Here is a 16,462-nt window from a genome sequence, read left to right on the forward strand (position 1 = left end):
TAATACATACAATTTAAACAAAAAAATTCTTGCATACGTAGTATACGGAAACAGTGTGATCCATTCTTTTATAAACATCAATTTTTCGCAAAAATCGATAAAAGGTCGGTACGGTTTAACGGTCAACTCCAGCCACAAACACGTGTACCAGAGCGTGTTAAATAATTTATTCACGGTTATTTCGTATCAGGGAATCGGGAACGAGGGTAAGATTCCTGTTCACCCTCACGCGTGTAATCATATCCCGAGAACGAACACCTGTGTTACTATACTCCGCTACTTATTACGCACAAGGCGATAGTAAACTTCAGGCCTGTTTCAGAGAAACCGGTAATTCCGTGTAGGAGACTTAATCGCGTAGAAACACGCGTTTCTTCGTAGCCCTGTCATAACTAAGACACAACGCGTCAATTTATTTCATAAAATCTAACTCTCTCGTGTAAACATGCGTATTATCATTCACAACGAACGTAAAAGGTGATTTTATCGTGTAGTTTGCAATAATCGTACAATAAATGTACAATTCTGCGATGTTATCGTATTTGAAAAAAATGTATTTCCGTGTTTGTTCGATATTTTAAAGCTTCGCAACAGCAATATGTAATATACATAATTGTTTCGTTGATCCTCTTTATCATTTTGATAAAACGAGGTAAACATTGTTCGAATTGAACCGTTGCAAGCAATGTATTTTCAATTAATTATCAGCCATTATACCCAAAAGTAGAAAGATTCGGGTAAATTTATAATTTTATTTTAATCTGATAACGTTCATCGTATAAACTGGTAAATAAATACAAATATTCTGCAGTCGTTCTTCGGTTTTCAATTTATTTAAAAATACAAGATGTCGAAGTTTTCAATTTTCGGTCATTTTCGGGAAATTGGGCTGCGCAATGAATTTTTACCTTTGAAGCTATTCAAAAAGCGTTGAATTTTTCTCTTTTTTTTTCCAAAAAAGATCAGCCTTTCAAAATGAATTTCTTTTCAGGTCGAACGGTGTGGTTTTTGCAGCGTGAAAGACACGAACAAATTATTATTTTACAAATTTCGAGTCTGCGTGCGTCGGTAAAAAAACCAAGCAAAAATATTTTCCTATTTTTCCAAGTTTTCCGTACAAAATATATCATTCCTAGAGTGGACATTTTACAAATAACATCACACTTACAATATAAGAAACGAATGACTCCGTTGGGTATTAAAATAATACTACAATTAATACCAAAGAATTTCTTTTCCATTTTTGTTTATTCATCATTGCTATAGTCCGATACAATACACTGCAAAAAGAAACAGAAACATACTACATTGGAAAAGGGGTTTAGCGAATGTACGAACTAGTCGAAATAATGCTACGGAAGATACTAATGAAATAATCGAGCAGTTAAAGGATCAGTTTCGCGTTAAACGGGATAATAGCTAGAAAATGCTTGTTCTGGTATTTAAACGATCTCTTTAACAACTTCAATTTGTCCTTATTTTTGGTATCTCACTCTGACGTTAAATACGAAATATTCACTCTAGAAACGATTCATTTTATAGAGAAAGCTTCGAAGAATCATAGTATATTTTTAGATATTTTTGATCAATACACTTCGATCCGAAATATGCGAAATAACAATTTGTTGATATTTTACACGTTGCAAAGACCACTATTCGGCCTAGAAGAAAATGTATTCCAAAAGGGTAAACCTTCTCTAAATAAAGAATAAAAATATAAAAACCCCTGACCCTGACCGTGAGGAACGATCGATTCGTTCTTGAACGAGCCACGAGTAATGCCGCAACGCGCTACTCGCACACGACACGTCGCGCGTTCCGTTAGAATACCTTTTTGCTATTGTAAATTGAAAGACTCTGGTGGAAAGGCGGTAGAATTCCGGCGTTGAATTTATCACCGGCCGTACTTAATGTTTCCGGCGAGGGAAAACGTTTGAGAGAATTCTTCCATAAATCTTTCGCCGTATTGCTCGAGGATTCTACAACGATAATTTCGAAAAGAGTCGAATAAGCGGGAAAAATTCGAAGATTACGTCCGAACCCGTGGTAAATTGCTACGTTTTCTCATCACATACCTCGCGGTGCCTAGTTAACCGCTTTCAGGGAATAAGCGATACGAGGGCCGAGAACGCGCGCCAAACGCGGCAGAAAATACTCGCATTGATGTAAAGCATAAAACGTTAAACACGAGGGAAAAAAGGGAGCGGAACGTTTTGCGCGAATAATGATCCCTCCGTATCTCGCGATCGTTCTCGCTTGAGATTTAGAAAAAGAAAAAGAAAACAAGAAGAAAAAAAAGAAAAAAGTCCGTGGGTCGCATTTAAATTCACGCCGCGATAACTTTCTTAATTCTTTTACCGCACAAGGGACCCAGAGGGGGGTGGACCAAGGGCGAAACCAACTCCACTCCATTTTTTTTTCCTTTTCGTTCGAATCGTTTTCGCAGCAGGCCGTTACAATGCACGCGCGAAGCAAATCCGTGGTGGTCGGGTTTTCACACCGTGCACCGCGAAAGTGGGCCAAGATGACGAATTGCAATCTTTTCGTGTACGGTGGCGGATAACTGGGCTACGATTTGTCAAAACGGTGCCCATAAAAAACCGTTTCGAAGAGGGAATCGAACCGGGCGAAATTTAACTGAAATGGTCGCGAAGGATCCTGATGGGAATGACACTTGACACTTTTTCTTTTATTTCCGGAAACTTTTATTCATTTTTATCCGGAGATATTTTTGAATTATATTTATATATTTGAATACCAAAAATCGATCGGCGTAATCGTGTCATCGTAACTTTTCTTACAAACGACTGCTAACGTTTTATTCTTTACTTTATATAGCTCACTTCCTATAAATTTTGCTCTCGAAGAGATGCTCTATGTGACGGTGTTCGACAATTGTAATAAATTAATATTTCCATCGATTTATAGAGTAGTATAGTAGCATATTCTTAAAGTGCGTATCACAATTATCGAACACCCTTGCGAGAGCAACTCTGTAGAGTTCAGTGTCGCAACTTTCATTTCAAGGGTAAAGTCTCAATATTGTAAATACAACTGCGTACCAGTCCCACGAAGCATCCGCTATTTCCCAATCGAATACCAAAGATTTATTACATTACACATCCGGGGTTGTCTCACTGTTTTTGTCGCAAGGAAACTTCGTCCAGCGACATTGGAAATCGGAACTTTTTAACCGAATCGAACGATTCACCTCTCGACTTGAACGACACTTTCGCAAATATCAGAGACCTCGTTTTCACCGTCGTCGCGGAATCCTAGAAGGGACTTTATTTTAATAATTGAACAAACTATCCGTCAGCGGGGTGGCCAAGTTTCCGTCGACTTGGCGAGCTCTCTTCATCGAGACGTCGAAAATGGAATAAGACACCCGACGGTCGAGCCGTTGATCGATCGTTCGTCGATCGATTCGTTCGCGTAACGCAGACAAATGTTACCCGTGAAAGTGTTCCCGGTGAATAGTGATAAATTTCCGCGAGCACGTCCCCTGGACCAATACTCGAAAGGTTGGGAGGAGGGCTTCGTTACGGGAAGTTCAAACATTAAAACTTCGGTCGATTGACTTCGGCCGGGCATGATAATTTCAGCATTCACGGAGTTCGTTTCTTCGCGTGCTTGTTTAACAAATTCATCGAAACGTTTCCATCCCCGCTACGTCTGGAACACGGCGGATTGATTATGACGTAACGTTTTCGAATAACTCCGAGATCGTTGGATTTGTTATAGAAATATCGATAAAGCCGGGTCTAGAATCATTTTTTTTTTTCTTTGATTTTAAATAATGAAAATTTTATGAAAGATTGTAAATTTGTGAGAGTATTAATGTTGATCGATTTAGGCGATTGTAAGTGATTCGAATAACGATCTATGTTGAGAATACGATCGGGTTTAAGACAGTTGTAAAGATAAATTTGATAATTTTTTCAATTTTAGTTTCGAAAATGTCGGTTCTCTGGAAATATACTTTTGTAGTCGGACGAAGAGTTAAACCTCTTAAAAGGATTACTTTCGGTATCGGTATATTGCATTCGTTCTGAATTTTAAATAAAATGTTGAAACGTGAAAATAAAGTATTCGGGTCGCGAACGTGAAACATTTTTGGAATAATGGTGAAATACGTGTAATTCTTTTCTTGTAAATGATAAAAGTAAGCATTCGGGGAAAATGGATACATTTATGAATGGACGATTAATATTTCCTGTAAACACGATACGTGCATTTCCATTCATTTTAAACGTGTTTCTGTATTCCCACTTACATCTTCGCATTAACGTTATAATATTAACGCTCTTTTTAATTCCGCTTTTGATAATTAGCGTATTGACAAAATGTTAATACGTTACTGGTTACATCAGCCTTTGCAAATTATTCATAAATTATTAGTCGACGAGCTCGATAAATTCGACAAATGTGACTGCTCGAATTGAAATACGAAATACAGGAAGAACATAAATGAAATAATTATTGAAGTAATTAGAAGTGAAATAACTATTTAAAATAATTGTACCGAGCTTCGTATATAACGTTGTACGGTAAACTGTCAAATGATAGAAGCTTTTCGTTTCGAGTTTGGTTATTAATATTTAACATTAAAATTACCAGTTAATATTTCGATTAAATAAAAATGCCACAGAGAACTCCCTAACGGTCAGCTAATTAACGCTATAAGTGTAAATACGTAAACAGCTATTCGATATAATTCTTACATATAACACTACACAATACATTATATAATACCCATACAATTCTTACAAATTACACTACATAATATATTATACAGTATGCATAAAATTCTTCTAAATAACGCTACACAATATAGTATCCATACAATTCTTGTAAATAATACTATATAATTCTCATAAATAACACTATATAACATGTAGAAACATATAAAGAAACCAAAGGATCTCTAATTATTCGGTTTATAGATCCCAAATCGAATGATAATTCCTCGGTTCGATTTTTCGCGCGAAGTTTAAGCGAGCACCGACCTACCATTAAGAATCGAAAACGCAATATTTGTAGAAAAATTTTCGCGATCGGAGCACGTACATCACTGACCGATCCGAGCCATGCTGAAATATGCATTGCGACTGTAATCATTCGTCGGCGCTTTTATTACATATTTTTAAGCAAACGCGTTCGCATCACGTACCGTGATACTTTGCAAATAAAGTGGATATTTCAAACGGGAGCAGTCACGGGCGAACAATTGCAATTTTCGGCCGGTGGGAATCCGATTCCATTTTAAATGAATTACATTTAAAACTTGGATCTATGAAATTACACACGCTTTCGTCGGCGTACTTCCGCGCGATGCTTGCGCGCGTCCCGTGTCCCTTGTAATTTTCCGTGGAATATCAGAATTTATTGCACCGCTATATTTCCAGACAATCCGTTCCGAGCAATCATTTCGTGCAAATTGAAACGGTCAATGGAACTGTCGTCGTTTCGTTTCCGTCGCTCTGCCCCGTGTACGCCGATTAATTAAAGATCAATGGACCCGGCGAAGGTATAATGAGCCCTTCTCTTTTCATGAATCGCGCGGTGCTCGCTCCTCCTCCTCCTCCGTCGAGAGAACACGGCAAGTAGCTGAAAATTGAGAATTCCAGGACCGCGACGATGTGCCGAAATTGTGATAAAAAGCGACCGCCTCCCCCCTACCCCCTCCACGTCCTCTATCCGCGTTATTTCATCGCTTTACACCGTGTCGGATTCGAATCGCCGCGTTGAACATGCTGCGCACCGTGTTTGACAAGTTTCAGAAACTGGGATCAAATGGTACCGTCGCTTGAAAAATTTATTGTTTCTCGTTTCTCGTGTTGCGCGACGTGGATGCCGAGACACGTTGCATTGGATTATTACGTCGACTCGTTCATCGGTAATTCTCTATGATGAATAGCAATACCATTCGTAGGAGACTATGGTAGAGACGTATCTTCGAAGTCAGACGAGGAAAAGGTAAATTAATTTACGAGTACCGATAGTAGTTTACTTTGATAATTGTATACGAATATCGTAGGCAAAGACGCCGTTAATAATTGAGTAATTTTGAAAAGAAGTTCGAAACGAGACAGATTGACTCCTTTGGTAGTTGTAGCGTCAATGTTATCAGGATGGTTGGATCAGGATTGAAAATGTTTGATTGGTTACATTTTATTGTCGGAGTGGACTTGTTCTTGTTTTGTGTAGGAAGTTTGCAGAAATGAATGTTGGTAGAATGTGTGTTAATAAATAGTAATACCATTCGTAGGAGACTATGGTAGAGACGTATCTTCGAAGTCAGACGAGGAAACGGTAAATTAATTTACGAGTACCGATAGTAGTTTACTTTGATAATTGTATACGAATATCGTAGGCAAAGACACCGTTAATAACTGAGTAATTTTGAAAAGAAGTTCGAAACGAGACAGATTGACTCCTTTGGTAGTTGTAGCGGCAATGTTATCAGGATGGTTGGATCAGGATTGAAAATGTTTGATTGGTTACATTTGATTGTCGAAGTGGACTCGTTCTTATTTTATGTAGGAAATTTGGAGAAATGAACGTTGATAGAATGTGTGTTGAAGAATGAATGATTTAGAGTAAATGTGATGATCAGGGAACGAATACTTATCAAGTAATGTTGTACATTGAATGAGTAACCATCACGGAATAATGTTTTTCGTGTGCGTTCGTTATTTACATAGATTTGGTGTGTTTTTCTATTGGTCGATCGATGTGTCTGAGAAGTGGATATGGTTGTGAATTTTTCTTTTCGATGTCGACCTGTAGTTGTTGGCAGAATTACTAATAAAATTGAACAAGTCCTTGATTGCCTCCCACATGCTTAGCAGCTGTTCAAAACCCCCTGGTTATGGTTACCATCGACCAGGGTCACCTAGACCAGCACCGTATGCGTGCTTCGACACTCAGATTGTACATTGTACACCATAAAAACGAGTGGACATTCACGGTGTTTAGGGAATATAATCGTTAGCGTTGTTTACGTCATAGCTCGATACAACATGGTCTCTGATGACGTTGCGTGAACAGAGCCTATCTGTTGACTATCGCGAGATGCGTTGCTCGGAACAAAAGTGCTTTCAATCGGTACGACTCGGCGATTCGCGTAGATTCTATTCGATAGAGATCTGACAAGTATTCACCGATTGCCCGCACGTATGACACTGACCTAATTCGATGATATGAATAACTTGGTCGCCGTGATGCATCCTCAAAAGCCTTACATACGTCGAAGACGGGGATTAGAACCGCGAACAGTTCCAGGAAATGTTGGAGATAACCGGGTGACAACCCGAAGGACAGTAACCGCAATAACGTGACTAGCTCGATGTCGCGTCGGTGCTCGACATTGTTGTTGCGTCGATTCGCGAGTTACATTATTAGAATAAATGTGTGTTCCTTTCGTCAACCCTACCGTGTAGATGAAATTGAACGTAAACACGGCCTCTGAACGATAACGATAAACAAGAGCAGGGACGAAATCACGTCTCGAAACTGTGAATAAAATTCCGACTTGAAACCGTATAGAAACTTCAGCCGTAAAACCGAGAACGGAATTCCGCCTTGAAACCGAGTATTACCGTATCCAAACACCGATAACTCCACAAATTAACATAAGTTTACCTTCGATCAACCCCGTCAAACAAGTCGAGAGTCACCGTGATAGAGCTTCTACCCCATATTGTGAATACATCCACGCGAACGATATCATTTACAAGAAAATCGATAGGTAAAAGTGACGGTGGTTGTCGAGCGACGCAACCCGCCCCTAAGATCGTTCGCAGTTGCTATGAGTGCACTTGCGTTCATATACGCGTACCTATCGCCCATATGTCTACGATCAGGACCGCGAACGGGGCCAACGTGGAACCGTGCAAACAATCGCGCGCGGCCCTGCGGGCGGATAGGTTCGCGACTAACGGTAAATATCGGCTTTCGAATCAGCCTGTAGTCCAAATTTCCGGTACTCTTAAAACCCTTTCGACGTACTGGTTAGCCGCGATGTTTACAATAAACTATCGTATCCGGTCGAATAGTGGAAGGGACCGTACGCGGGCTGCGCAACAGTGCCTAACTCGGGGTGGGATCGAGAAAATTCGTGGAAAAATTCGTTGGAAAATTGCACGTTCGAGCGAGGGAATCGGCCGGGATCGGAGCCAGTCAATGGTCGCTAGGTGTGTTTTCAGCGACAGGAATAACGATTCACCGGTATAACGTATAATTAACATCCGGCTGCGTCATTAAGCCGACGCTCGGTGTGTGTTTTAAACACCGAGCGGAGCGCTAACGCAATGCAACCGCTTAATACCTCGTTGCCCTAGCTGTTTCGTTCTCGTTTTGCCCTCATTGTCCCGCGCTATCTAAGCTGGCAATTTATGTCCTCGAGCTTTTATTTCTGCCGCTGGAAGCAATTGCGATCGGTATCCGGCCGCATCCCGCGCTCCCTTTCCTCAGCTTTCGTTTTTTTTTCCTTTTCTCTTTGTTTTCTTCTGCTTCTTTCTTTTTTCATTGCACGGTTCACAATGGTCCGACTCGTCGATCTAACGGGACGAAACCTCATTTTTCTCACTCGTCTGTTCCAGCCACGGCAGCCTTTTTCGGATCCGTGTATCAGTTTTCTCGATCGGATGCGTGAGATATTTACACGTGGTCGATCAACCCTCGCCGTAACACGCTCCGGGTCTTTCCGGATCCAGAGAGACTCTCGTCTTGCTCAATTGCACGGTGACGATTAACCCTTGTCGTAGCACACTTGTTTCATTCTGGACCCAGAGAGAGACGAGAGACTTTCGTGTTGCTCGATCGTAGAGTTGGTATAGCTTTCCTTAGAAACTAAGAAGAATACAATTAAATAATAGAATCTTCGAAGTAATTGCACGAATAAGGTCAAGTTCTGGGTCTGTTTGGACCCAGATTGTCTTACATCACCGGTATTACGTGAGTTAATAATCGTGAAGAAGCACCTCGGTCAAGGTGCTAACAAATCAGGATTAATTGTCCCCTGATGTTAAAAACTTGACGTTTGTTCAATATCAATTAGTATTGCTAACTTCTGCGAACCCTGCGACTCCAATTTTAACATTTCAAAGTTAACTTGGTCGATTCTACATACGTACACTACTACTTCGAGAAATGGATTAATGTTTATGTATCTAATGATAAAATTCTCCGTCTAGAGATCCTCACAACGGGCTGTATTTTAAAGAAGACTTGGAATACTTAACAAATGTACTTCCAATTTCGCAAAGTAGACAAGGGAGAGGTTTCTTCCCGTTGGATCGACGAGTTGGACCAGTGAGCGGTGTAACTACACGTCTGGGTGTTTGCGTACCACGAAACGGGGGACCGTTTCGCACGACGATTATGGTCGTCAGAATGACAGCGATATATTATAAGCGACGGTAACCCCCGGGGGTATGGGGGTTCAGGGACAAGGAGATCGTCAACGGTCCGAACAACTCAATTTATAAGGTCAGTCGTGTAGAAAACAGAGGATTTGGGTTTGAATCGCTGGTTCGGGAAACCCGATCAATTTTTATCTACCCATACTGCGTGGGTTTGTGAAGAATTCCCTCGAAACGAGGTAGTGTCCAGTGTTTTTAGTATCTCTTTTGGCAACCGGATTATTGCAGAGTTAATCGAATGATTTTCTAATACATTTCTATCCTTTAAAACTTAACACTATTAAAGTGCCCAGTAAATCCAAATACTCTGGCGACGTAACTGTTAAAAGTGATCAACTACTTTCGTTTTTAACTTAAGTACGTAGAGACTGAAAGTGCATGGACATTTTAGGGAAACGTCCGAGCAACTTGTTACGGAAAAGATACACGTATTTAACGATTTAAAGTGACCAATAGAGTCGAGAAGAAAGGAATATCATCGGGTCACGTATAAAACCGTATGCGGGTATAAAGAAGCAGGATAAGGGTAGCAAAAGGTGGATGTACGAGGTAATGGAGTGAAAAGAGGAATCCGAAAAAAGAGGGGAAGAATGGAGTAATAGAAAGAGACTCCGAGTGATCGGTAGCGAATTAAGTGGAAAGAAATATGAGTGGGCGATCAACGATGACAAACGAAGGGACACAGAGCGTATACAGGGTGACCAGAAATTGATGGTAACGGGTGATACCGAAATTCTCTATATAAATCAAAAATACTTGTCCATACTCTCACAATTGCGTTAGAGTCATCGTCAATCAGCCACCATGTTTCATTCTTTACTGCCGATTAGAATTGAAAGACAATTGTTTTTTTCCACCAGCTTCGTTCTTTGGTTTTTCCATCACGGTACAAAATTTGACATCGAGAACCACTCTGGAAAGTTTTCGTATTGCCTAGTCCGAATCAAGTACGAGTTCAATCTGCACTAAACCTAGGTCACAAAGATTAGCCAGTTTTGTTACTTCAAAGTTAGAAATCGATAGATGAGAACTCACTTATGCTCAACAACGTGTTAAACACAAGTGTCCCTTTTGTACCTCGCCTCTCTTCATTTATTTTGTAACTCGGCACACTACAACGAGGCAAATAAGTCAAGTTCGAGCACGTAAAAACACATACCGCGCACAACGGAGAAATCGATACAAGCCTAAACCTTCTTTCACCGTAACCTCGAAACCAATCTCCATACTTGGTTTCTCTATCGTGAAAAAATAGCTAGCACTCTAGGAAAAATTGCGATCACCCCGAACCGATCCAATTTACGTTTAACCTATTATCCGTGGTTAAATCAATCCCTATCGAGTCTAACCCGAACGACGCAACGATTCATGCGCGACGCGGAAAATTTCGTATCGCGAAAACAACCTGGCCCGCGTACAGCGTCGAAACAACCACTCCCCCCAGCGCAAGGAGGTGCGCGCAATCTAATTGCGCACACGGCGTTATTTGTTATCAGTAACAAAGCACTCGGTCGGGGGGTCGGACTGTAAATCTGTCGGCCGGTTTCAAAATTGAAAGCTTATCGATTTTGCATACGCGGCGACCAATTATACCGGGCCAGGCCGGACCGAACGGGAGATCGGGTATAGTCGGTTCCCGTAATGTGGGTGAGCGCGTTTGCGCTCGAGTCGACGTGCTGTTATCGCGCTACATAAAACGGCTGCGCAACTACTCGTCGCTCGAATCGTCGGTTGACAAATGGGCCGCGAGTCGCGCGGAATGACAAATCGAAGCTGCAGATTCCAGCACGTGAGGCGAAATTACGGCCGCGATCCGCCCGCCACGCCAACCAGATCCGCGCCTGTAATGCTTCTCTGTCGAGCCGTTTCGAAAAGTGAGCCGTTCGCTCGAGCTCAGAACCTGTTGGTGAGGATTCTCGCTTTATCAATCTATCTGTAGCTTCCGGTAATCTTGGAAAACGCAGCCCGACGTCCGATAAATTCGAACGTGATTCATCGTTATTCGAAACCAGCCCCTCCATCGCGAACGGAGCTAACGCTTCGTGCACGACACCCTCGCGTCGTGGATCTCTGAGATTTTTTTTTTGCATTTTCTTTGTTCTTTTTTTTTTTCTTTTCTTGAACGTCGTTACGGATGCTTTTAATTCGGTCGATCGCCGGTATCGATTCGTGTTTCACGGGTAAATTTATTTGTACAGTGTTCGATCCCCCCTACAATGAACGTGATGAGAGTACCTAATATAACAATATGTCACCGCGCGAGCCGAACGTATGAGACCCGAGTGCAAAACATCGTTCGGCGAAGATTTAGTACGGTGCTTGGGGACAAAGTAATTTCGCAATTTGTTCTTTTTTTAATGGAAACGCGGTAGAACGGTCAGATATTAAAAGAGGGATCGGTTTAAAATGGTTTCGTGGAATCGAAAGGCGACCCTCGAGTTTATCGTTTATAGATATGGAACTCGGAGTGGAGGGGTGTGATACGTTCGGGAAGAATTTTGCACGAAATACTGAGGCGAATTGTGAATAATATTAACTACACTATCCAGAAATTACTTTTCACGTAGTAGGTAAAAATGACAATTCGAGATAATCGGTATACTTTTCCATGTTCGAGTAAAATGGGTTTGGTCTAGATTAGGTGCCTCTTGAAGTCTATCGTTTAGACATCTGAACTTTAAGTTAAAGCGAGTGATAGATAATTTATTGAATATTCTACTTGGAAATTATTTTTCACCGTGGTAGAAATAACAATTTGCAAACGTAAAATTAATTATTTAATATTTTTTGATCCAAGCGGAAGATAATCGTTACAGTTGCAGTAATTCTTGCTTCGTATTAACAATGTGTCGATCACCGAGCGCATCTAGTGCGAGTCTATCTCCCTGATGCTCTATCTCGCTCACTCTCGCTCTCTTCTCTCGTATCTCTTTCACTTTCATCGTCGAATGATTCACGCGACGCTCGGTCTACACTCGAAATAAAAATCTTTAACTACTTCAGCTTTCGAACGAGCTGACCGTCTCGTAAAGTTATTCGAAAACGGAGATTACCGTAGAATTTTATGATTTGCGATTTATAAATTTTCCTTCGTGGAAATTCCTATCGATTTTTCACGACGGTAAATATTAACAGTAAACATCACACATCCCGTGAAATGGACTATCGCTGCTGCCTTATTTTCATCGTTATTAACAAGTTAAATTGCGAAAATCCCTCGCAATTCGTAGTGGTTGAAGCAGTATTACGTTATGTCAACTATATTACCTCTATGATTTGTACAGCGTAAATATAAACAAATATAACTTCTAACTCTCGCAATCACTGCAACAGTGTATGCATTTGCACGTTTTATTCGTATTCAAAAATTTATATCGAACCACTGTAGCAGCGAACACTATTAACAAATGCTGTATGCGATAAATTTTCCTTCCCCCGTTACGACATAAATAATTCATAATAATGCTAACGACGCGTGCGGGAATATTTATAATACAGTTGAAGTATTAGCCGTACAATATTTCAAAAATATTCATCACCGAGCGTGACGAACATACTTTAACTTCACGAGTTAATAAATACAATTTTACACTGAAAAAACATTTTGTAAACCGAATGAAAAGATTCACCTAGATTCTATTCGATAGAGACATTTTTCATTGCTTGACATTCGTGTTTAAAATATTGGACGGAAAAACTATGAATTTAAATATTTTAGAGACCAGTAGAAATAGGAAAAATGTAATTCTTGACGAGGAATCGTAGATTCTGAATAAAAATTTCAAAAACTCATCGGTTACCTCCGCTGTACTCGGCTCCATATTTATAAAATAGCGATTCGATTGGCTAGAGTGATCCTACCTAGTACACGGTGAAATTTTCATTGGAATTTTGTGATTGCTTGCCAAAAATTGAACTCTTTTTCAATTTCTAAATTTGTCTCCGTGTCGATTGTTCCTTCAGATGTTCGATCTCTAGAAAATAGATACTTTACCCGCAACATTGAAATTAGTTCTCGTATATTGATACAGCAGGCCAGTTTCGTAAAAGAAAATAATTAATTTAATCTCAACGAAATAGGTACTTTGTCCACAAAAAAAGAACACTGGGGGTAATTCTCACCTAGTAAAATACCTGATCGGTGAAAGGAAATGATTAATTTAATTTCAATTTCATTATACTCTTAATTGCCCCTTTTAAAACACGTTTCGAGTGTCGTTGAGAAAACGATCGATTCAATCTCAACGAAATATTTCCAATACCTTCTCAACAAGATATTTTACCCACAACACTTGGGATAAAGCTTGTCAGTTTTGATCTTTAAAAATACCTTTCAACTTTAATATAAAAAAAGAAAGAAGATCAATAGAACGACGTTCCCCGTAAGCGAGAGCCAAGCACGAGGCAATCCGTAGGAACCATCCAAACGAAAAGTTTCTATCCAGCGCACGATATCCTTATAATCGTATAGGTGTGCTCGATTCGGTCTCAAGTGTCGTGCGCTCGCGCGTGCAAAGAGGATCATTTTCCTATTACGATTAGAATCGCCCTAATTGTTCGAGAGTGTATCTCCTCGCGTCCACGTGAAACGTTCGTTCGGTGTAACCTAAAATACGACACAGCCGGAGGTGTGCTCGTAGTCGTTGCGAACGATAATCTTCCAAAGATAGAAGTTGTTCAACGCGTGTCGTTCACGTTGCGCCATCTATATATAAATGTTCCTCTCGTTCCTCTATTTCCAGCGTGAAAATTTCACTCGGAGGGCGCGATATCGTGGTTCAGGCGGTGTCCTTAACCGAGGTGGTTAAGTTGGTGTAAAAATAAGACGCGTCGCAGGTTTCTCCGCTTGGTAGAAACGTCGTCGTTCGTCCGGCTTCGAAATACGTCAGCGTGAATTACGTGGCTCCTAATTCGCCCTGGCGGCCGTGAATCTCTCCCCTTGGTCTCGGGTTAAAGAGTGCGATCCCTTGGAATCACGGTCCCGCGTCATTGCGGTGAGCCGCGCGCCGCGTTCTCTTCAAAAGGAGGAGCCGTCTCGTGAGACACGCGCACGGAGGGGCGGATAGAAAGGTGACGGATCGTGGAACGGGGTAGAAACGGGTTGAAAATGTGTCGCCCCACGACTTCCGCTCGGATAGAGTCCAGGAACTCAGCAAGTAAGGCAGGTAGCCCGGAGAGTAACTTATCGCCTAATAAATTCCAGCCATTAGACTGCGGGAAGTAATGGATGTACCATTTGCACCCTCCAGTACGCTTCGTGGTAGGTAACTCGGCGAGAAAGGGACAGAGTAGAAGGAGGCGGAGGAGCTGGAGGAAGCAGAGGAGGCGGAGGAGGCGGAGGAGGCGGAGGAGTAGGAGGAGAAGGGCCGTTGTACCAGCTTCCCTCTCGCCTAGACGAATTCCAGATATCGATTTAAAGTTTGGCGTTACTCGGTTACCGCATACATTTAGGCAAAGACTCGATTAGAGGTAGCAGCAGCAGCAGCAGCACCAGCAGCACCAGCTATCCCCTGGCGTTGCCTGGCCGCGTTTATCGCGTCGGCCACGGGAGGAGGAAGGCTGCTGCCGCTGGAAAACGCGGTTACCTGTTATCGCTTTCGCGGTAACACGATTTTCGAATTGAATCGGGAATCGATACGGCCAGTAAATCAGAAAAGGAATCCGCGAACAATTTTCACGACTATTTTATGTGGCCTCAAACGTCCCCACCGATAAGGGAATGACGGATAACCGAACAGAGGCGACGGCCGAAGTAACGAGATACACCGGCCTCCGCAAGCTCCGGGTCAACGACGATGTTTTATTGCTGGAAATTAAATTGACGGAGCGAGCGATACCGTGGAAAAAAATTTATTGGACCGATTACGCTCGACTTTGGAGCGTTTCTTGCGGCCGAGCGGTTTTGCGAGCTCTTTGGATCGAAAATCTCCCGATTATTGTATCGTGGCATCTGTTCCCAATTTTCGAATATATCGAGGCGAGTGTGCAACTACGGGAACATCCTGTTGCGTCTTGTCGCAGTTGCTTTAATTATAGGAGTGTGGTGTATCGAGACGGCGCGATTGGTCGGAAACGAACCGAGGAATGCACTAGGGTTCGCTTCGGAGCGTTTTTTCTTATTAGTTTTACAGTTTGGATAGTACTTGAAGTTTTCGAGTAAGGAATCGAGTTAAAATTAGTAACAGACAAGAGCATCCAATTGCATTTGTTATAGTGGTTTTGACTGTAGATAAGTCATTTCGAATTTTGGAGATTTTTTTGAAGAATTTCCATTCCCGTTTTTCGAAAAAAAAATTCCCGAGAATTTAAGAAAATATTGTTACATTATACGCACACCCGTGTCGAAGATGAAACCGGTCGTGAATGACTTTCGATTACGGAGAGAGGAAGCAAATATGTACAAGGCAACGGGCGAAATAACTCTATCTCAATTTAGAATCTGGAAACGTGCATTTTTTTGCGCGAAATGCGATTAAGAGACGAAAGAAATTTTTTACGTGTCTAGAATATTCGTTTCCAAATATATAATCCACTTGAGCGTCAAATCGACGGGTAGTTTCTGTCTTTGAAGGGGTTATTCGTTAAAATTTATACAACCGAAAATATACGAAATGGAATAATTCCCATTCTGCGAAATAGAAATATCTTTGATTCTTACAAAATTTTTGGTGCCCTTTTCAAATTTTTTTCCATTGTTCTTCATTTTCGAAAATAGATATCGATTTCTACTTATTCCTATAGCCTCGAAGACCTTTCGAACGATAACTCGTTCACTCGGTGCAATACGGTCGTCGCAAAATCGTCCCCGCTCCCTTAAATGTCTAACAATAATATAAAATACATCTCGATAAAACGGCGCGTCCCTCTGTAGATCGTTGAAACGTAGCCCGCAGACTAAGTACGAACGATCGCCTGTTTACTCGGAGATCCGTTCACGAAAGAGGCCTCCTCGACCTTACGTCGTGAACTTTCGAGAGGACACTCGAGTTTGTCTTTGCAGTTACACATAACGATCGGTCGCCATCATCTCTTGG

The 16,462-nt window shown here is 41.4% G+C and overlaps 1 protein-coding gene across 3 annotated transcripts in view; it reads left to right on the forward strand.

Moving 5' to 3' along the window:
• LOC143149276 (uncharacterized) overlaps positions 1-16,462 on the forward strand; it is a 443,848-nt gene that overhangs the window by 173,679 nt on the left and 253,707 nt on the right. Inside the window, exon 1 of one of the 3 annotated variants that reach the window (XM_076316495.1) lies at positions 11,274-11,334. The exons of the other annotated variants lie outside the window; for them this stretch is intronic. The gene's annotated coding sequence lies outside the window, so the exon portion shown is untranslated. Of the gene's footprint in view, positions 1-11,273; positions 11,335-16,462 lie in introns of those variants that run through there. 3 annotated transcript variants of the gene reach the window in all.

The sequence above is a fragment of the Ptiloglossa arizonensis genome, chromosome 7, assembly GCF_051014685.1.
Source record: "Ptiloglossa arizonensis isolate GNS036 chromosome 7, iyPtiAriz1_principal, whole genome shotgun sequence".
NCBI classification, from domain to species: Eukaryota; Metazoa; Arthropoda; class Insecta; order Hymenoptera; family Colletidae; genus Ptiloglossa; species Ptiloglossa arizonensis.